At 36.3% G+C, this 22,932-nt stretch overlaps 1 long non-coding RNA gene across 1 annotated transcript in view; it reads left to right on the top strand.

Annotated features, from left to right (window-relative positions):
* Nucleotides 1-327: 327 nt before the first annotated feature.
* The window catches only part of LOC144246762 (uncharacterized), a 211,453-nt gene continuing 188,848 nt past the window's right edge, over nucleotides 328-22,932 (top strand). The window contains exon 1 of the long non-coding RNA XR_013340456.1: nucleotides 328-653. This is a non-coding gene — a long non-coding RNA (uncharacterized LOC144246762). The remainder of the gene's footprint in view (nucleotides 654-22,932) is intronic.

Raw genomic sequence — 22,932 nt, forward strand, 5'->3', positions numbered from 1 at the left:
CGTTTCAAATCGTTTCGCGGGGTTTACCAGATTTATAATCATTTAGGCTTGCAGTCCAAAACCCTGGGTGCGCGTCAGGCTGAGTTATTAAGTGTTTATAGAAATCTGATCGAATGGGCCATCACAGGCTGGGGGAGCAGGGGCGGGGGTGGGGGCTGTGTGTTAAACTCGGCGGCGAGGACAGCTCCGCTCTCTTTCGGCTGCGGCATGAAGAGGGAGCTGTGGCTCCGCCGGCCGCGCCGCCGCCAGCGCGCCCAGCCGAGCGCCCGCTCGCCGCTCGCCCGCCGCGCTCCGCTCCCCGCGCTCCTCCGCTCGCCACCGGCTCCTTCCTTTTTTCCCTCTCTCTCTCCCTGTTTTATCTTTTTTTTGTCTTCTATCCCTGTGCCCCCGTGCCAGTTCGTTTAAATGTATCTGTTGAAGTGGAGATAATCCATGCAAATCAGAGGCACTGGCTCCCAGTGCTCGATTCACAAAGAGAACTCAGCTTCAGGAGGTCACTCGTTCACAGCTGCTCCTCCCATTATATTTTTCCCTTATTGCAGAACTACTGCATGTATACAGTGACTGAAAGGACTCAATTCACTGCAACTGCTGCCTGGCTTTACTTACAACTTTCTTTAAAGGGGGACTTACCTTCTATCACTCTTGCTAAGGTAGGAAGTCTGATTCTTCTAAAGACATGTAATGCCTCCAGTGTTTGCTCTTTATCAGATCCCACTATAATGATGTATATTGTTGTCAGAATTAGGTCCTAATAGATTTGCACCAGGTGCCTGATGCTTTTATTACTTGTGTGTATAGATACAACTGTTTAAACAGCTCATTTACTGTTTATTTAGCCAGCTATGTATCCTCTACCCCCCTGTTCTCTTTTCCTTTACATAATGGCAGGTAGGATCCGAGTGCAGAAGCTTCCTAATCTACAAATGTAATCTGCAGCCAAGTTTGTATGCTGTTTTAAAAATGTTTTCTAATGTCTGTGTAAGTAAATGAAATGAACTGTACCCCCACAAAAGAAAACAAGAGAGCTTTCTGGCCTGAAACCTTAATAAGGTGCTATCTCTGGAGCAGAACAAACTGTTGAAAGGTTTTAAACAAAAATAAAAGGGTCACCTTTTACTTTGCAGTGTTGTAAACAAGGAAACTCCAGGCCTCACTGCAAATGGGCCTGTCATAAATTTAGACCACAAGATAAACATAGTTAGTAGAATTACCAGCAGAAGTGATGAAATGGAACCCTCACTATTCTCTGTTAATATTTGTTGTTTAGAAAGGTTGGACAGGCAGTGCTTGCTCTGCAAACAAAGTGCAACTCTAAAACAACTATTTGAATGAGATTCCTAAAAAAACTCCCTAAGAAAAGGAAAGTCTCACTAAGTCATTAGTTATAGTCTAATTTTAAGCATACATGACTTGAAATATTGAACTAATGCATCTGACAGCACACACTGGTTTTATGAAAGCAGACATAAAATCTTGCATTTATTAATGTATTTTTCTTTGAATACATTGTCAGAATTTAGGGCTGAAAATAGTTATATAAATAGCTATATAAACAACTTTAGGTGTGTTAAATCACAAGTAATGGATTTGAAGACTAATATATTGCAAAAATTAGAATTTTTCTGACTTGTACTTGTCCCAAAGTAAAGTTCTTGTTTGTTGTTTTGCACAGCTGGATTTAAAAAATGACAGCAATTAGATTTGGAGCCAACTTGCTTTTGGATAACTTGCTATCTAACATAGTCAAGTTAATCATATAACAGTTCTGTGAGGCTTCAAACAGAGTTCAAAATGAAGATTTAGTTAACCAGCCAGGACAGAGAGATATTCCCAAACATATCCTGTCTAATTTCTTCAAGAACACTTGAGTCATACATTTTCATTTTATGTTTCTGGATTAGATATTTTTACTAAAAGTGCTTCAGGAGAGTATTTGCTCACTATATTAAGTATTTCAGTGCCTAAAATGTGCATATTTTCTCTTTGATATACAGTCTGCTTCTTGAACAAAAAATGCATTCTGATTTCGGAGTACAGTGCAAACCTAGAGAGCCTTGTCATTGTTAGCATAAAGGAGACATCTACACAAGTATTACTGTGCAGAGGGCAATCTTTCTTTCTCTGGCATTTGTAAGGTTACTGTACATAGAATTTCACAGATAAATATCTTCTGCTTCATGGCATTTTGGAGATCCTATTGGTATGCAGGTTAGCCTGTGAGGATGGCAACTGAAAAAAAGAAATATGTTTTATAGCAGTGTGTAATAAAAGCCCTTCACAATGATGTAAGTGGAGTCTGACCTTTCTTTCTTATCCTGTAATTAGAATTTTTTTTTAACTCTTTCAAGTGTAGAGTTTTTGAATAAATTTATGTTGGAGAGAACAAGCATATATATATATATATAATGTGGAGGAACAAACATATATTTGTGATACACGAGTTTTAAAAGTAAAATTTAACAATATTTTTTAGACAGGAAAAAAGAAATATATTCTTCCCAAAAACTCAACTTGCTCCACACAAATAAATTTTGATTTTCAGAAAAGAGGCATTTGATACTGGCATCCTGCCTCCTCAGAAGAAAAAAAAAAAAAGAATAGAAAGCAAAAAAGAAGGGGAAAAAAACTACTTCTTTCATTTTGTGAAAGAGAGGGGAAATGCATTTTAGAGAAGTGAGCTGAACTTCAGGAAAGACATTAAGGATCTTTTGTCTGACTGAATCTCTGGCCACGGTAAAGTTGGAAAGTAAAGGTGATCCCTGTGGAGTTTAGCAATATACAGAGATGAGATTAGATGAGTCACCACTGGAGATATGGAAAAGGCTTTCCAAGGAAGATTTTTTGTAAGTGGATTAAAATACTGTTGGAGCAGACAGCTATTTCCTGATTCTTTTCCATCTTTTACCCAATGCCCACTGTCTCACAGGGACAAAAGTGGTCCTTAGTGAGTCATCAGCAGCATTTCACATTTCATACAGTTACTTCCAAATTATGTACTCAAGTTTCCTTTAAGTTCACCAGGCTTACCTGACATAACGCAGTTTAATTCTTTGATACACTAAAATAAATGAGATGAAACCAGGTTGAGATGAGATATTATTAAGGCCTCTGAGTGTTTCTTCAGCAAACTCTCAAAGGAGAGAGACCCCGTGTTTCATTTCAGGCTAATTAATGCTATGGAGTTTTCTAGAGAAGATTGTCAGAGACTTTCTGCAGCCAATTTCATTTTCCCTTTGGTTTGATTTCTTCCTCTGCCTCTGCAAACTTGACATTGCTACAGTAACTCAGCCAAAACTCTCTTCTAGAAAGGTTTCCAGAGTCTCTCCTGTAGCATGCCTTGCAGCAGTCCATGGGACACAGCAAACCTCATAGCTGTATATAATGCAGGGCTCTCACTCCTATCAGGCTCTTTTCTCCTGGTTTTACCATCTTAAAAGAATGCTTTAAGATTGTTATTAAGTTCCACCCAACTTCTTGAAAGCCTTGTTTACAATCCTAAGCTAAACAACGCTTTAAAAAGAATTCTAGAGAGGGGGAAGAAATGGGAATCCTAAAAAGCAACTTGTAGAGCTTTTGAGAAAACTCATGGCTAAAAATAGGAAATTTAATTGTCAACAAAGTCCTCGAGGATTTGTTATTAGTATTTTCTATAATTGCATATAAAGACTATGTTCCCCACAGCTTCTCATCAAATTACGTACACAATTATATCATATTCTCCTTTTTTATTATTGCCTTGTGCTGCAGATTATTAAAACGTAATATTGCAGAGTATAGATATTGCATATCTTTTGCAGATAAAGTGTGCTTATACCTCTAGGGGTTAAAAGCTGAATCAGATCTATAACTTGCCTACTGACAGCCTTTGAAGTTGCTCTTTACTTAGTTATTTATTTGTTTATTTGGTTGGTTGGGTTCTGTTTATTTATTTTAGTCTAAAGATTTGGATTGACAAGCTTTAATATATTTGGAATTCTTCAGCAGATGTAAAATGCTTGGTAATGACTGAAGTGAACCTGAGGCTTTATATATCCATCTTCCCCAGCAACTGCACTGAAGCTTTAGCAAGAGTTGAGAATTTTATGCAAACAACTATTCTCATGAGAACTTCTTATTTTTTTGTCCTATCTTACTCTCTTTATAATTTCTAGAGGTGTTTTAAGTTGAACCCTTTTGCTTCCCTCTCTCCCAAATACCTGTCCTCAGAGTCAACATGAAAATTTTCACAGATGAAATGCACCAAAAGAGAAGCTGATAAAAAGAAAATAAGTGGAGTGGAAATGAATCTTTAAATGGCAAGTCTGTGAAACACTGAACATGGTTATCTGACATTATGTCAGTGAGTGTTATCTCTTGAGGAGAAATGAGCAAGAGCAGTCCACATAGGAAAAGTAATTGTTGCTTTACTTCTGTCTGTTTATTTGGGATAGCTTGAACTGCCTCCCACTTTTTTTATTTTTCTCAGTGTGAAAAGATTAAGTATTAGAAATGCAGCCAATAGGCATATGACTCAAAAGCAAAACTCATTTGACCTTTGGACACAAAATATCTAATGCAAATGAAAATCTAAGCAACCTCAAAAATCACTGAATACAAGAAATACACAGAATATGGGTCAGTAGAAATTCAACACTTTTAAAAATGAAAACAAAATAAACCACTGAAATCACTTGGTTAGCTTAATATTTATTTCTCCATTCCACATCAGGGTATCAGATGTTGCATTTTTGTCCATCTTACCTGGGGCAAAAGGCCTGTGGCAAAATTCTGCATTAGTTTTAACAACTGAAACTGAAAGGTTTCGGAGGAGAATATAGGGGAAAAGGAGGATAAAAGATTGTTAATCAATACATACATATTTGTCAAAAGCTAGGTTTTATAGGACACAAAGAATACAAAGGAATTAAGATGCATTTAAAGGGTGTGATGCTACCACTTCTTTGCTTAAAGGTTACACTCATCACATAAGGAACTTCATCCTTCCCACTGTTTTATTCTGCTCTTTTAGTAGTGGGGCTGGTTGGCTTTTCATCATTAGGGGGAATAACATGTAAAAATGCATGAGTGTGAATGGATAAAAATCTCTCACTCACTAGACACTTTCTTACTTCTCTTCCTGCCAAGTTATGAAGGATGAAGGCAGAAAAGAAAAAAATTATTCCATGTGAGACAAAGGACTGAGGGACAGATACAGGTTCTGTCTCTGGAGAAATAAGGCTAGTCACAAAAGGCCTCTGGAGCCAGGACTTTGATATCTGACTTGCCCCTGCAGAAAAGTCTATGACTTAGAAATTGTGCTCTAAGGAAGAAGATGAAATACTTGTTAAAGTCAAGTAACAGTCCCCATGCAATTTTTGCTCCTCATGTTTGTTATGGCTGTGTTACCTGAGTTCACAGAATTGTGACAGCATAATGTCAGTTGGCAACCTAAGATTTAAAAAAGAAAAGAAGTTTCAGTATTTTCTCCAGTGAACCTGAAAGTATAATATTCCCATTACCCTTAGAGCTGAGGCAAGAATTGTTTACCGGGAGGAGGGTACATATATTACATATACATACATATACACAGACCTATACACACACACACACATAGGGAATGTATATTTAGTTTTTCTTATGAAAATTTCATTGTCTGTGTTGAGTACAAACTTGATCACTGCAGAAACAGCTAGGTGAGTGAGCAGGCAGGTTGGAAGGGAGGATCCACAGGCATCCTATATTCCATATTTCCTTTGTTCCATATTTTCTCCATAGATTCAAAAGTTTCTGTTTCACCTGTCCAGTGAGAAATGTGTAACCTGGTGCCTCCTTTCTGAAGGGAGGCAGAGATGGTCAACAAAGAGATGTCCAAAAGTTGATAAGTGTTGAGCCTGCTAGAAAACTGCAGGCATTGCTCAATGGTTCCCCAAAGTCCATCAGCCAGCCCCAAAAATATGTCTATAAGTGAAAAGATCAAAAATGTTTCACAAGTTCATGCTATATGGCAGGATTTCATGTAAACCTAGAAGGATGGAAGACAGAAGGACACTGGAGAGTATTGAGGTAACATGGGGGACAGCCAAGGACATTATAGAGGACTGCTTAAAAGTCCAAGACATGGTTTACAGTCAGAATTTTTGGGTTTAATTTATCTAGAAATTACATTAATACATTGTGAAAAAACAAATACAGCACGCCATTTCTGGGGATCTTCTCTGTGTTGTTTGCTATGGATGTTTTCTCTAACCTTGCAGTCTCTTCACCAGGCTTCCCTCTATCCACCGCAAAAAAACACCAAAAATGTATCATAAAACCTGTTTAATTTCATACAAAAGATTATACTAAGTGTGCTTTTAATGTAATGATGTCAGTGGTGGATGATAATATGTATTAGGTAGTGCAAACTGCTGATTATCTGTCAGGATAAATCTGTTTATTTCAGAAATAGCAGTCTGACAACCCCCTGTTGTTAATCATGAAAGTACATGCTAATGCCAGGTACTGTTTGGCTGGAGCATCTCAGAGGAATGTGTTAGATTTGTGCTTTGACAGTCTTTACACTGAGTTTTGCAAATTTTCTGTATATATTTTTTTCACATATTTTTTAATACAGAGGCTAGAACAAAGCTGCTGATCTATAACTTAGATTCACAGCAATTCAGAGGATGGAATGACTTGTGAAAAGAGAGAATAGATTATAGGATTACACAGTGGTTCAGACCGTGCCCATGGTGCGTTCATCTGTAGTAATTTAAGTGCAGACCCATTAGTGATGAGTAGAAAAAAAACAAAATGAAAGTTAGGGAGTTCTTTTTTCCCCAAGACTCACTCCTCTTAAATTTGTTTATTTATTTTTCAGCATTTACAGCAATTCCTAATTATATCCTGCACTAAAAAGATCATCTCCATATGATGCTCATACCATTCCTTCCTAATGAAGTAAATGGCAAAGTGAACCAGACAGCTTTTATGATATTGTGAATTTGACCCAGATTTTGTGTTGTAGAAAATTACTACTATGTATTTTGAGTGAAACATAAATGGAATACTGAGGTACAGTTTGTCAAACCTTAGGTGAAAAGGTGTTTTATCTGACTTTGTTCCATTTTGATCATTTCATGAATGCCATAAAAGCTGAATAGCATAATAAAAATTGATATTTATATTGACATTTCAGGATTCTAAATAGAAGCAGAGAAAATCTAAACAGTCCTCAGTATCTCTGCAGCTGTTCCTCCAAAACCATCTGAGTTCTGACTAATTCACTTTTTCTCCCCATATACCCTCAATTGGTGCTAATATAAACATCTCTCTCTAAAGCAATTTCTCTCTGGAAGATTATGCACATCTTCATCTTAATTTAGAATTTACATGTGTACTTTGCATATTTTTGCATCAGTATGTGTTTTTTAAATTAGATAAAGGTCACTGTCATTCATAATCAAGAAGAAGGTGCACAAAAGGTCAGGATTCAATAAAAAAACTGATTAGATGTAGAGGTTTGTTCATATGATTCAGTATATCATTGGATAAGTGGAAATCATGAGTCAACAAATTAACCTTGGTATAATGGGTTACTTGCTTCATTAGGATCAGAAATGAGATTCACAGTTTTTTTTTCCAATATACTCCTTGTTTGTATCTGTAATAAGAAGAAATTCTATGGTGTTAGTAGTTACATAACTGAGTATTTTTATAATTTAATTTGGCTTAAAATGTGACACAAATGACAAGTCTAATGTGAAAAAAGAACTGAGGAACCAAATACATTTTCTATGCATATAAATATCAATGGAATAAAAGTTATCCACTGTAAAAATAGAGAAGTTAATTTAAATTAATGGTTTGTTTCATATAGGTTTTAGCTATGATTGAGCCTGATGAGTCAGGCTTTCATAATCTAGTGTCAGGAAGAGGTCCGAGTGCAAGTGAGCCTGAACTGAGGGCAAGGATAAGCTTGTGCTCCACATGTTGATTCTGCCACATACTTTCCATGTGTCCATGGATAAATCACCATCATTGACTGCATGGCCAGTGCAAAAAATGAAAAATAGTAAGAGGGTTTATATTCTTGTGTCTGCAGACATGAGATGACCAGGAGGGCTAAAATTTTATGATTTCCACCACTGCTCTATTTTTTACACTATATGCTGCGTCAAATTGGCAGAATCTGCACTAGAAACCATCTGAGGATTCTACACAGATATTCTCCAGCATAGACAAGAAATATCAGAAATACAAGACTCTACTTACAAAAGAATCTGGCCTAGGAAAGACAGTATCAATTATATATTGATATATATATATATATATATATATATATATACACTATATTCTCAACTTTGGACTGTATAAACTTGGTGCAATTTTTATGACTCCACCATAAGTTTTTCCAAACGGTTGGTTTGGGCTTTTTTTTGTTGTTTTTGTTTGGTTGGGTTTTTTTTTGCCATTGGAGTTGGTTTTGGAGTGTTTTTTCTTTTTGTCTGGAAATTATTGCAACTATTTCAAGCTCTACCATAGCCAAATGGTCTATTAGAAAATCAACATTACAATTAAAATAGGTATACATGTCTATGTTTCAGACCTTGTGTATTTCTGTGAGCTTTCTTCACGTCTATGTAGAATAAATATCAAGTTACTACTTGTTCATTTTTTTTTCCCTTGGGCAGCATTCTGTACCTATTAAATCCTAAGTATGAAAGAAAATTAGACTTGCCTGTTACCACTATAAACTTACACCCAGTGATTTTTAAATAACATGTAGGTGATCTCCCTTCTGTAAACATAAGAGAATTGGAGTTGCTCATAATTAAAGCTGCAAGCATCACAATACAAGCTGACACTTTTCTGACGTTCATATGCCTCATTCTCTCACAAAATGAAATGAAAAGACACTGAACCATAGAGAACTTTCTTTATTTACAATATTATTTACATTTTATGCAAGTTTAGTACAGCCATAGTTTCATTCTGTTATTCCATCCTTTGAAAGTCAGCTGTGTACGAGTAGGACTTTCAGCTGGGGCTTACTATGTGAGATTGTAGGATCTGCTCCTGGTCATTAAAAGGATGAAACAGTTCTTTGTAATAACCTGGCTTAGCGTACTTTAACTCCCAACCTCCATTACTTCCCCTTCATAGGTTTCTAAGCCAGATGTATTTGACTACTTCCCACCTTACAGAGGTCTACTATGGGCAAACTGATGTGTGCTGGCCTTGGAGGTACCAAGGCACAGAACCAGCATGGAGGTTGTACCTCCATGAGGGGGCACATAAATTACAAGTGCACTCTTGAAGGAAATACCCACAGCCTTCCAAAACAGAGCTGCAGCCCAGAGACAAAATAGTCTTGTTCCTTCTGGACATCTCTGAGCTAGAAGATGTGTTTCAGGAATGCCTCTGGTGGGACATGAGCAGTCGTGGACATTCAAACCACAGGAACAAGCCACAACTAGCCCATATTCAAACACATGACATGTATGTTGGGCTCTCAGTGTTGGTGATTCACATTAAAACTGACTTTAGTTGAGTCAGTTTCTTACTAAGGTAGATATATCCTGAGAAATATTACATGGAGAGCTGGCACTAGACAGAATTCACCAACTCCACCCCTTATTTCAATATTAGGAGCTCACTATATGTTCAAGTCATTAGTTATTGAATCTTGCTGCAGACCTAACACAGAAGAGAACTTTGGCTGCCTTATCAAGCCTAAGAAATTATACAGATAAAGGAACTTTCATTCTGTAATGTAACCATGTCCTGTGGCTGTCAGCTGATGAGGAAGATGCTCCTCACAGTGTCCCTTCTCAGTAACAGCTGCACAGTCACAACTAGAATTGAGATTAATTCCTCATGCTCGTCTGAAGCTGAAGAACTGACCTTGGGACACTGGACAGGATGATTTGGTGCGTAATTCCTAAAAAGTATAAACAAAGCTAATTCCCAGGAGTTTTGTGGCCACAGCTATTTTCAGCCAGTTTTGTGAAATATGGTAGGAGGTAACATAGATGCAGGTGAGAGGAGGAGTTTATATGAAATGACCAGACTTCTTCAGTGTCCTCTCCATGAGGCAGTGTGGCCTCAGCTATTTTTGTCATTAGGCTGCTCTGGGAAGAAGGGAAGGTTCTCTTGTCCTTGCAATATCTGGACTATGATGCAGCATTCCCTGCCCACTCCAACTTCCTTTAGCTGCACAGATCTACCATATTGTGATTTTCTTAGCCCATTGTTTCTGTGCAGGAATCTCTATAAAAAAAAGGTATTGAAAATCAAGACTCTCCTAGGTCTAACACTGGTACCTTTGGAAAAGTCACCTAGGTGAATTTTTCCAAACTTAAAGTTGCAAATTTAAATTTAATGTTTAAGCATCCAAATTAGTGGTCTGATTTTAATGTGTGCTGACATTCACATTTTCAATTGACTTCAAAGGAAGTTGTGAGTTCTCAGAAGTCTAAACCTATGAAAATCAAGCCAGTTAGAGACTCAAACTTGAAAGGTTTCTCCCATACCATTATTGTTATTTGCATTACTTTAGTAGCTTGACACCCCAGTTATACGACTAAAGTGCTAGGCACTATATTTTATATTTTTTTTCTTATTTTGCTATATGTAAAATATGACACACAAGGATGTTGTGATGATTGTTTTGTTAATATTTGTATACAGCTTTGAAAAATAAATACTCTGTAAACACAGATTATAATTATTCATGGATAAAAACCACAGATTATAATTATTCATTCCTTTTTGAAACAAGTTCCGTGGATTTTGAACCTGTCCTTAAGAAACAGACCTGATACTGCATGCAGAATACATAAAATAAAATGGAGGGGCCAAATTCATCATTTGCTGTTAAAATATATGCTATACCTGTAGTAGTTTGAACAGTAAACAGAAATTAAATAGTCTCATACTGTGTTCAATTTGAACAGAAATCCACACCATTTAACAACTCCTACATAATCCTCAAAGAAATTAAGTAGGATGATGAACCACAAAGCTTTCCTTAGAAACTTTTGTCTTATCCATACCTCTTTATTTTATTTAAGCTGATCCTTACTAGAAAATAGTAGACTCTTTGTACCTGGGACCTATGCAAAGCTTTCTTTTTATTTCCCTGTGTATTCAATAACTAAGCTGCTTGGAACACCTTTGATTTTGACAAAATGTTTTGCTTAAAAGAAAGTTTTTGCTCACAAATAACTAAGAAATTTACCAAAGCCTGTTTTTAGTTTAGAACTTTAAAATATGAGGTGTTCTTTTGAATGAGTTTCCATCCTCTGAAAAGCTAATGGCTTCAGTAGCAGCTTCCCCACTGACTTCAGTGACACAGAGCAGCCGCTGTGTGTGAGCAAATACAGCCACGATCTGAGGTTTTATAAGGCTAAATGCAACATATAGAATCCACCAGATCCCTAATTTTAGATCAAAATAGAGTGCAAGCATTTCTCAAGAAAAGGAAAACAGGATTTCTATAACAGAGCTTTTACTGTAGGTACTTTGGCCCATGGCTGTGACATCTCAACACAGGCACATTCCAGTGCCATCAGATCAGGAGTGCAGTATTAATGTATGCAAAAGTGCACATTGGTAGTTTCTATTTAAATAAGACAGGTGGTTTAAAACAGATCATAACTGATTAATAAGTTTGTTCATGCAGAATTTCATTCAGGCGTCAGGAATAAGTGCTCTGTCTGGTTGATAAATATCCAAGCTAAACACAAATGTTGTTATTTGTCAAATAGTAACTGTTTTAATGGGCAATTCTTCATGATCTTTAACAGCTATAAATTGATCTCCAGAACTCAGATGTCACAGAATAGTCCCTGTATTTCTCAAAGAATCCCCTTAAAGAATCCAACTTAAGGGAAAGAATAGTACCAAAGAAGGAAATGCTTTAATTTACTCCAGGAACAGAGTATATTAGGCATAGTAATGAGTATTTTACAAACAAGCAGCAAGGTTATTATTTTTCTACAAAGCAGATAATATAGTAATGAATCTAGACAGTCATTGTATATCTTCCAATACTTAGGAGTTTAATAGAAGTAATCATCAGGAATTCTATTTAGACTTTCAGACCTTTACATCTTGGATCATTTAAAATATTGATACATTATTTTAATCTGTATGGTGTAAACTTATTGATTTTTTGCTTGTAAACTGCACACTCTTCAGATAGATCAATTTTCACATTTACCATACCTAATTATTTTCTGTTTCCTTCTGACTTTAAAAGGCATAGACTATTGGTAGCCCCCTTTCTTTAACTGACAGTTTCATGACAACTAACACAATTAATAAAATAAAACCTGGAAAAGAAATAAGTTGTATTTAATAAAAGGCTTAGCACAAGTGTTTATGTCCTGTGAGTACAAGGAGCTGCGCATGTTTCCTTTATCTTGTAGTGTCAGGTAGCAGCATTAACAATATTTCCTATCTTTCATATATAAAGTTCCAGGTGATTACAAACCTGAGCCTGGGTAGTGGAAAGAACTTTGCCCAAAAATGAAAAGAAAGACATATGCTCCTGAAAAAGGACCCAGATCCATATCTTCTGGGAGATCTGGGAAAGTCACTTTTTTGGAAGCAGCATAGAGAGATAAATGCGATAACAAAGGCTCACAATTCTAGCAGGTTCCCGTGGAATAGTACTTCAGAAATGTGAGGTGTGAAAGAAAGGCAGTCTGTGCCAGATACTGATTAAATTTCAGTCATCTATCCAAAGCAGTCCCTAGTTGCTTGTAAAATGCTCCATGTAATTACAGCAACTACAGTTTTTAAAGCAATTTACACATTAGCCTTTCACTTGGGTTTCTTTTTGTGGGTGCATTTCTTCATTGGAATCAATATCCTTAAAATATATGTAAATAAGAAATATGACTTTGCAGCCATATAGACTTTAAAAATTCCATCTCTAGTATTTTCTTCACAGATTCCTCTTGGCTTTTCAAAAAGCTTAACTGTAATAAAATATCACACTCTGGATGTTTAGCTAATGTTGTTCAGTGACCCCAGCTGTAAGTCACAACCATATTTAAAACTGTTAAGGAGCTAGGAATTGATGCAAAATCAAACCAGGATATATTAAAATGCTGCCAGGATAAAATAATATTAAGGGCTAAACTTTGTCCTTTGCTAGTTACACAGGTGCAAATATCAGACTTGGAAAATCCTTTCAAAACTTTGTGCATCCTAATCTTCCAAATCTTCTCCTAGTCTTTGGGCATGGAAGACTTTACTAATGCAAGAGCCACTTACATAGTTACAGGATGAACACTGGCCAAGTAAAAGAGGTCTGGCTCATAGCTGTGGTATTCCAATTTTAAATTAATGTGTGAATTTTGGAAGGAAACTAAACTGACTATTTCATTAAAATTCTACTGGCTAAAAACAGAAGAAATGCAAGGAGTGAATTAAACTCCTCACAGTGAATTAAACTCCTCAACAGTCAGTTCCCACCAGAGCTGCACAGTGCAGCTGCAGGTAGCTTTACACTTTTGTTGTTGTTGTTGGTTTACTATGTTTGTTCAAGGTGTCTTTTGTATCTGTCAAGCACAGAAAAGCTCCCCAGTTCTTCTGCACTTCTTTGTTACCAAGGCTATTATCCTAACTGGGGCTAATAATATGAAGCACATTTATGTTTGTGTAGGAAAACTAGGGTCACTAGAGATAATCCAGAAAGCTGTTCCACAAGGGATTATCTAGGATGCTGTTTTCCAAAACTGTCACATATCAGAAAAAGGGCAAAGCACTTGTAACTCTTGTGATTGATCCTCTGTCAAGTCATGATTGCTGTCACCAGCAGGTTACATTCCTTCAGCAAAGCAGTAGGCACTGCTGAATTTTAAGCTAAACCAGTTAGGCTTTCAGTGTCATATTCCTTTCCTTATCTATTTCCATACCTCATTCTCTCACATCAGAAGACATAAATTTGTAACTGAAAAGAGAAGATGACATGGTGTATGTTGCAATATCTCAAAATTAGTGCTCCCCTCCCAATAATATATTTGGTCCTGAGGAGTCTACATATTTGGCTTATAGGTCCTGAAATGCCACAACTGAAGCATTTAATTTGCTCTAAGGTGAGAGGGTATGGAATGATTAATCTGATAAAAGTTAAATGCAGGCCTTAGTGTTCTATTAGACAAAACTATAGGTTTACAATTCTTGTGAAATAACAGATGTTTTCCAGCCTGATTTTGAGATTAAATGCTTATATATGGCTCTGTCCAAAGATTCTGAAGCCACTTTTGTACCATCAAACATCATTGTTTTGTAATGTTGTGGTCAAGAATGTGCTCTCTGTCTTTGTCTCTCCCAATAATTTTCTGTGGTTTTATTCCCTGTCTTCTTTCAGTCTTTGAAAGTGTGCAGTGATTACATCCATTGTTCTCAGCTATTCCATGAATTTTTTTAAGAATGTCAGAGATTTTATTGATTTTTTTCCAGTGAATCTTGACATTTGTAATTTATTTGCATTAATTTACTGTAATTAAATATTTGGTTTTTTTCAAGGGCATTTACTTTCAAATATATCTTTTAGTAAATCACATAGAGATCCACCTGTTTTCCTATACACATATTAAGGTGCAAGTAAGATTTTTAATTAAGCATTCACTTTTTGTTTTTCTAAAGTTTTCATTATCAGCTCTTGTTTAAAATGGTTGTGGGTTAACTATAGACTTTTCTAAATGTTTCTCCACCAAGTGCCAGTCTTTACAAAACTATCTCATTGCGCCAGTCTTTAACTTGCCTTGCATGAAAGGTGACGGTCTGCCTGATTTAACTTAGACTTCATGGGAAAGCATTCCTGAGGAAGCAATGGAAAATGGTTTTTCCCCTTTGGTCTGTCACCTTATTCCACCAGAAGCTGCCATTCTCCAAGCTCTGTTTGTGGAGGAGTTTGTGTACACATTCCTTTGCATTACAGACAAAATGAACTGGGAAAGCTTAATGGACTGTTGAAGGTGAGTATGAGCTAACCCAGCTCATTTTGTCTGAAATAGATTGAGAAGCACTCACATGACCTCCTTCCTCTCTCAGAGCCCGGGGTAGTTGCTTCCCATGATGGAAAACAGCACCAACCAATTCCGTGAGGTCTTGAAGAAGACTTTTTTCTGTGTCCTGAAAAGCAGGTTCATAACTCACATTACCTTTTCTTCAGCCTTTAGAGAAAGACTTATATCAACTGTAAATGAGGAGTTGACTTTTAGGGGAAGCTAAGCAACCAGCAATGAATTACAAGTAGGCAACACAGGTTTTTTCAAAGCTATGGCCATAGTCTCTATTGGTCATTTCAATTACTGAATGTCTAGGGGCAAAATGTCCAGGCCAAATTTAGTGAAGTCTGTAACAGCAATAGTAAAATGCTGTCTCTGGAAAATTCTCTCTTCTCTAGATGGTGGTTAATTTTAAAAAATTACTGTCTAGGTGTCTGAGTCTTCTATTATCTTTAGCAAAGAAACTTTTGGAGGTGAAAGGCTCTTTCAAACAGCCCTATACTGACTCCTTTTTAATAACCTGCAGAAAGCTTAATAAACTAAAATGTCCACACCAATATTCCAAAATATTCTCATGTTCTCCATACACATGAATGTAGCTTCTGTCTCCATTATTTCATACATTAGTAAGGCAACTGATTCATCTCTTCTACTCTTTTGCCCTCTAATATAATGTTTGAATAAGGAATCGTTAAAGTTCTCATTAGGTTTGTTGTGGGGTTTCATAATGAATTCCTTTTCACAAGCTGGAGAGTCTTTTGATTTTTGCTTGCATATTCATAGAAGAACTATGTCATAAACAAAGTCTAAATCTGGCACCACTCTCTTGCTAAGCCATGCTAAGACTGTGTTGTATCTTTCTACACTTTACCTCATAAAGAAAACAATGTCAATGCCAAGCATGGAAAGTGAAGAAGACTGCTATTTAAAGGATATTTTTCTGGCATATGAAGTACCATTGGAGGCACATCAAAAACAAAAAGAAAGTGCATTGCTTTTCTTCCACAGGCCAAAATTCTGCCTTGGTCCATCCCAATAGAAAGAACAATATACTTCTGTGCAAGATTGTTCAGTAAAGTCCAGCTGCTCAGGTAAAACAAATCTCTTGCCATATTTACATATGTAGAGATACGTAAAAAAAAAAAACATATTTCAGAGTTCTTTTTTAACCTACACTCTCCTTCTAACACAAGTTAGACATGAATAAATGAGATTTTTCCTGTCAACATGAAAAGAGAAGCATATATTGATAAATGATCTACATGGATGCACTGGTCAAGCAGTGGACTCAAGCTTAACTGACATGTTTCATTCAAGGGCAACTATATTTGCTTAGGGCAGCAAAAAAAAATTCTGTATCTCCTGATGATGTGGAACTGAATTTTTTCTCTCCCTTGCTGCTAGCTTGCTTTTAAGGCAGAACTGGACATATCTATGACAACTAAATAGGTATTTTGCAAATTGTACTTAGCTACCTTTATGAAGAGGTCCAAACCACATATAGTATAAGCATTGCCAGAAATTTTATCGAGCTTGGCTGGAAAAAACATAATGCTATATTCTTCTTGCCAATCAGTGCAACAGAATTTTTGATTTTTTTCTCTACCCTCAGCTAATAGGCCAGTATTGCAGGCAGAATTTTGATTCAGAGATGCTGTTCTTTTAGGGCCTTTTTAGGATACTAACAGAAATGTCAACAATAATACATAAAATCACTGTCATGTGAAATAATTGATAAGTTGATCAGTTCTCTATTCTATTTCTTAAATACATTTTCCCCAAGAATAATGATTATATTTATAGAAATATAATAATTTTCCATGCTAAAGCAAAATGGTATTTGACATTAACAAAAGGTCAGGTGTCATACTGTAAACCACAATGAGTATTGCTTTTAAAGATTATTGAATTAAGAGGTACATGTATTTGACAAAGTATAGAATTCCAATCACTGCCATAGTAGCAGTGCCCTTTTACATGCCATGGATTTATTGACATTTCCTAACTGTAAAAATGCAAAGTAGTTTGCATGTAACAGGCACTATCAATTTCAAAAATAAAAATGTCTCATTCAGGAACATGTATGTTTTCCTTCTGATTCTGCATGCACATATTTGAACACTCAAACATCTGTGTATCCCATTGTGATTGTGGTTCATAGGGACAAATATATGTTCACTTTTTGAAGGCACTTTTGCACTGTGCATCCTCATGCAATAATAAACCATACCTTTGTCTTTTCTTGAAACAATGGTGTCACTGCTCTGTAAACGTGCCCCAAGACTTTTCAGGGGATTTAGTTAAAATGAGTGTGAGGACAGCATCAGAGCCTCTCCGTGGTATTTGCCCACACCACAGATCTGTCACAGTTTGGTGTGACTGACGGGCCTTAACTGAAGTCCCAGGTCTTTTCAGGGTCAGAATCACTGTTGGAATTATGCCAATGGCTGTCTAGAGAAAACACCAGAGCTTCAATAACTGCCAGGGTGTTTCAAGCTGTGAGGGCAAATTAACTAAAAAGGATTTTTAACATTGATAGGTTTGAATAATAATACTTTGCAAATGTAGCACCTTTTATGTGTTCCTGCAGTTAATACTAATAGAAAAGCCATAGAGAATGAGCCTTCTATTCCACAAAGCTGTGCCATGTTACTAAAACCCTCTAACAAGAATAAACTGTTTATTAACGAAACTAGCTCAGTTTCACTTTAAAAGGATATTATACATTTCAATGCGTCTGTATTTTCAAACAACTTTTCTGGTAGTATCAAATGAGTTTCTTATAACAGGAGGTCTTGAGGTTTTTGTTGTTTGTTGTTGCTGTGATGTTTCTTTTAAATTTACAATTGATTTTTTGATATTTAGCAACAGAGCCCAAATTCCCAGATTGGCCAGTTCCATGTTCAATGATTAAAAGAGAGATTTTAGCCTAAAGATATGCCTTTTCAATAGTTTTCTGTATGTAGAATGAGGATTCAATGGAAGGTGGTTATCTAACAGCTTTTCATTAGTCGTTATCCACTTATCATCAGCAAATGTGTCATTCAAGGCACCCTTAACTCTTCCTTTGTTCATCCTTTCTGGACCCTTCAAGCTTCTAGTCTCTCTCACTTCTTCTGCTGCCTACAGTGTTCTCTGGTCTTTTTTCTTTAAACTCACATCAGCTGTTATACCCAGGAAATGAAGTTTTTATTATAAAGGAGCATTTAAAACTTAAAAAACTCTAAACTGTAATGCTTTTCTGTCAATAAATTGAAAAAATCTGAAAACAATCAAATAAACAAAAGCCAAAGACAAAATATGGATGCATTGTAGGATCTAATAGTTTGTGTACAGTACCTCAGGTTTTGGTGTAAGAATTGCCATGGTGGATAGATTGAAGGCTTGCAATGCCAGCAGCACAAAGGTTGTCACATGTAATTCAAAGTCAGAACTCACTTTTCAAACACGGATGCCTTGTCAATACTGCCAAATCTTGGATTTGGTCTATTAAATCAGCACTTAGGCAAATAAAATAGTCATTTGAGTGATAATTTCAAAATACTAATGAGATATTCAGATGTCAGTAACTGAAAAATACACATTGGCCTTTTGAATTTAAGCCAAGACAGACTTTAAGACTAAGACTTTATAGAAGGATGAAAATAATTTCTGAATTTATCTTAATCCTTCTGGGAGAGAGGCAGATGGGATTAAAGCTCTTTATAAAGTCTTCACTACTTTTGGATATAAAACTTTTCTTTATCATCTTACTATTAATTAGTTGTGCTTTGGTTTGTTTGCAGGTCAAAAGCATCCTTATTCAAACATCCTCACTTTCACTCTCATTCTATGCAGTTCTCACCATGACACTGCTCCTGTAGAAGTGCCTACATCACTTCTGTTGAAACAAAAGTGTATCACTTTTCTTGCCCTATATCTCTCTCTCTGTCATTAAAACCAAGGTTAGCTGAGCCTAAAGAGATCTGTGTTAGATATAAGTTTTGGCAGACACCAAAAGCAGCTTTTTTTCATCTAAATAGTTTTGTTCATATAGATAGTGAGTATTTAATTTTTATTGTTGTTCTTTTTTTTTACATATTCCTCAGTTTCCTAAAAAATGTTAAGACAATTAAAATACTGCAGATAATATTTATCCTAGAGATGAAAAGTCTCTCTTATGCTTTATTTTTCTTAGAAAATTAACTTGAAAATTATGTCTTTAATTATGATTGTGACTTTCAAGAACTATACCAAAGTATGGCTCAATGTCATTATTTTTTATTAATTTTTATTAGCATTAGTATGCTGTCTTCAAGCATAATAATTGTCCCTACTTGAAGTCCACTCTGCTGAAATCATTCTAAAGAGGCTGGAAAAATTCCTGTGTTGTGTTTAAGTGCAAGATAATACAAATAGTATAAACCAAAAGAAAATGAGACAAAATTTACCAATGTAATCAGTAGTATTCCTTGCAAGCCATAAGCCTTACCATTCACAGGTGCAACAGAGCAAAGAGGTTTTAAGGAGGAATTTGAAGTGGAACAATGATGTGCTATTTAACAGACAAATTAGCTCAGATATTATTGGGCATGTTCTCTACCTATTCTGATAATGTAATCTATCTTAGCTTATTTGCTAGCTCCTTGAAATTGCTAGGTATCCATTTACTGGATTAATTAATTAAACATATTTAAATTATGCATTAGTCATGGCTTTAGAAAGTTAGAGTAAATAACATAGGCTTTATTAATTTTTCCCCTCTCTTATAATTTTCCTATCCTCAGTCTCTAATTTTCATCAATTTCATTTTCTCTCTTTTCCCATTCCTTTTAACTTTTTGTTAATTTTTTAATAGTGCTAGCTGTTTCACCATTGGCTGACACAGGAGCAGATGTCTTTTCTCCAAAGCGACACCAGAACTGATGTGTGGAACAACTGAGAACAGAGTTGTCCCTAGGGATGGAGCACACCCAGTTTTTCCCATGACAAGTTGTCAGGGCTGGAGGCTTAAAAAATTAAAGGGATTTTTTTGTTGTTGTTGTTTTAAGTGAAATATTTTCCACCACTTTTATATTTTCAGAACATTGTTCTGGCCTTGTACAGGAGACAGAGAAATGTAAATGTCAAACATTTACTTCTGTTTAAATGGGCTTATTATACCACAATGTGTTGAGATTTTGCTCCCTACCGGCCGGTTCTTTTCACTGTCGTACCCTTTAAGCACTTTCCTTGCACCTGCCTGAGGAGACTAATCCTCTATTAAAACATGTTCAAACTGAGCAAAGGCAGAAATAGCAGCCATTTCCCTCAAACAAAATGAATCAAAACTTTGTAAAAAATAAATTAATCAGGATAGCTTTGGAGAAGACATTTGGCTGTTTGGTCTGTAGCTGAAGCCTTGTTACCTCGCTATATTCCATCTGGAGAGCAGGCTTTGCCCTTAGGGCATGGACCTGTTTTGAAAACTGTGCAAAGAAAACTCCCTCCCATGTAGGTTCTCAGTGCCACTCACTGTGAACCAGTGCCACACAGACCTCATTATTTGGGGATACACCAATGACTGCCATGCTCTCACTTTCTTCTCCAGGATCATGGCTATTTATTTAGATGGAACAGTAATAATATGGATAATGTGCATTTCTCTCCCAGCCTTGGTGCAGAGTTACACTCAACAAGGAACTGTGGAAGCATAACAGAGAAGAGTGGTGTTGCTGACTGGCTCACTGGGGAGAGAAGCTGCCTCCACCAGACAACAAAGAACTGCAGTCAAACAGGGCAAGGGATGGGGGGAAATCTGTTCTGCCATGGTAGATCAGCAGGCTGAATCTGTGAGCTCACACTGCACTATGCAAGAACAGAGTCCTGCTGGACAGGCCTCAGCAGTGCAAAGTACAGGGCTGATCACATTGCAGTCCTCAAGAGATAACTATATTTTAAAAAACCCTAAGAACATAATAACAACAACAGACACTACTCGCCTCCAAGAAGATCATTGCAACTGCTGCTCAGAAAGCCAGGTAGTTAATTTATGGTATGAAGTCACATTTTTCTACAGCCAAACCAATCTCAGCTGATAAAACCGCTACAGAGATCAAGGATAAACAATTCAATTTGCAGGCAGACAAATTATACAAACAAATATACAAACAAATGTGTTCATGCTAATTGCAATGAAATTTCAACTCCTTTCAAGTCCTAAGCTTCTTGTATCTTTTTAAGTTGGTCGATGAGTGGATCAGGTTGATATATGATGACAGTAAATTATTTATAGCCAAAAGAGTCACTTAAAAATGCAGTATTCACCATGTTATCTCTGTTTTGTGCAACTTTTTTTACTATTTGTTTCATAACATTACCTTTTGCAACATGGCTTTTGCCGTGTGTTTCCCAAGAATTTCAAAATTCCTCTGTCTTATGAACAAAACCACTCACTAATATTTTCCCTACAAGAAAGTGAAAAAAGGTCTGTGCTGTTGCTGAGAGACATGCCATACAACCTTATATCTAGACAAAAGAGAGCTGGATTTATGCTGGTTATTTTACTGGAGACCCAGGTGTGTCTAGATACTTCTCAGAGAAGTTGTATGGAAGACTAATTTAGAGTAATACACACAAAAGCAAGCATAAATAAATCTGCAGACAACACCCCTTAGTTTTCAGAAGCTCAAAAGGTACATTATTTTATTTTAGTCCCAAGTATTTTGATATATATGATTTGGTATCTGCTAAAAAGATTTCTTTCCTAGTGCCAGCAAAACACAATTAATGATAGCATGTTTCCAAATTAAGATTACATGGAGCACATCAGCAACTGATTGTGATTTTGATTACAGATTCCCACAAATGATTAAAAATAGTAAGAATTCCTTTACAAGTGCTTCACAAGTTTCATATAGACAAAGCAATTGTACACCACTGGTCATTCAGCAGAAGCCTCTTAGTATGGCAGGATGCCAGGTTTCTGCCCTTCCTATCATCCTAGCAGCTCAGCTAGCTTCTGATCAGCACAAAAATCACACTCTAGAAAGGTCAAAGCCAAAAAACTACAGAAGTTCAACAGACTGTTAAATCATAGGTCCTCCTGAGGTACAGCTTATGGACCAGTTTGTGTTAATGGTTGTTCTTCAAGACAAGTTCTAGCCCCTAGAGACACCCTGAGATTTCCAGCCCATGCAATACTCTAATTCAATCTTTGAAGCAACATGCCACCAGTAGGAGAAAACATTACAGATGTGAACCAGTGGAAGTTTATCAGACCCTGAGGAAATGCATTACTAGCACTGTTGAACTATTACTGGAGGGTTTGGGTTTGTTTGTGTTTATTTTTGGGTTGTTTTTTTTGGGGGGGAAGTTAGGGAGGGTGTAGACAAAATTAAAACTTCTTTGAAATTTCACACTATGGAAAACAAATGGAATCCCTAAATATTTTAGTTTCCGGATTATACCAAGGATATCTGGGTATAGCAGTTGAAACAGCCTAACATTTACTTTTTCTTAAAATTTTGTTAATAAATTTCTGTGTTTCACTTTAAATTATCAGCAGTGATTTTAAAATATGACCCTTTAAATACTACATTATTATTTCTAAAGCTGCAAGATGCACATAATCTGAACACAGTAAGATATAACCATTATAATTTGTGATGAATCTCCACTGATTTTGGTGGACCTAGCCATGATGTGATTAAACATGACATTTTATTGTTCTAGTCATCTTGCACAGCAGCTTTCTTTCACTTATAAAGCAATATGGTTTCATATATTCTTCTTGTCCTCACTACTGCTTTTGAATTACTTTAGTAACAGTTGTAAATAAGCAAAGCTCATATGATTTTCCTATTATCTACTTACTAGCTTTAGATTCCAAGATGGATTGTACCACATATGGGGAGATACAGATTTCAGGGGACCTGTATCTGATATAAACACATGGCTCATGTTAACATTAATGAGAAACTTA

Source organism: Lonchura striata, chromosome 9 (genome assembly GCF_046129695.1).
Source record: "Lonchura striata isolate bLonStr1 chromosome 9, bLonStr1.mat, whole genome shotgun sequence".
Lineage (NCBI taxonomy): Eukaryota > Metazoa > Chordata > Aves > Passeriformes > Estrildidae > Lonchura > Lonchura striata.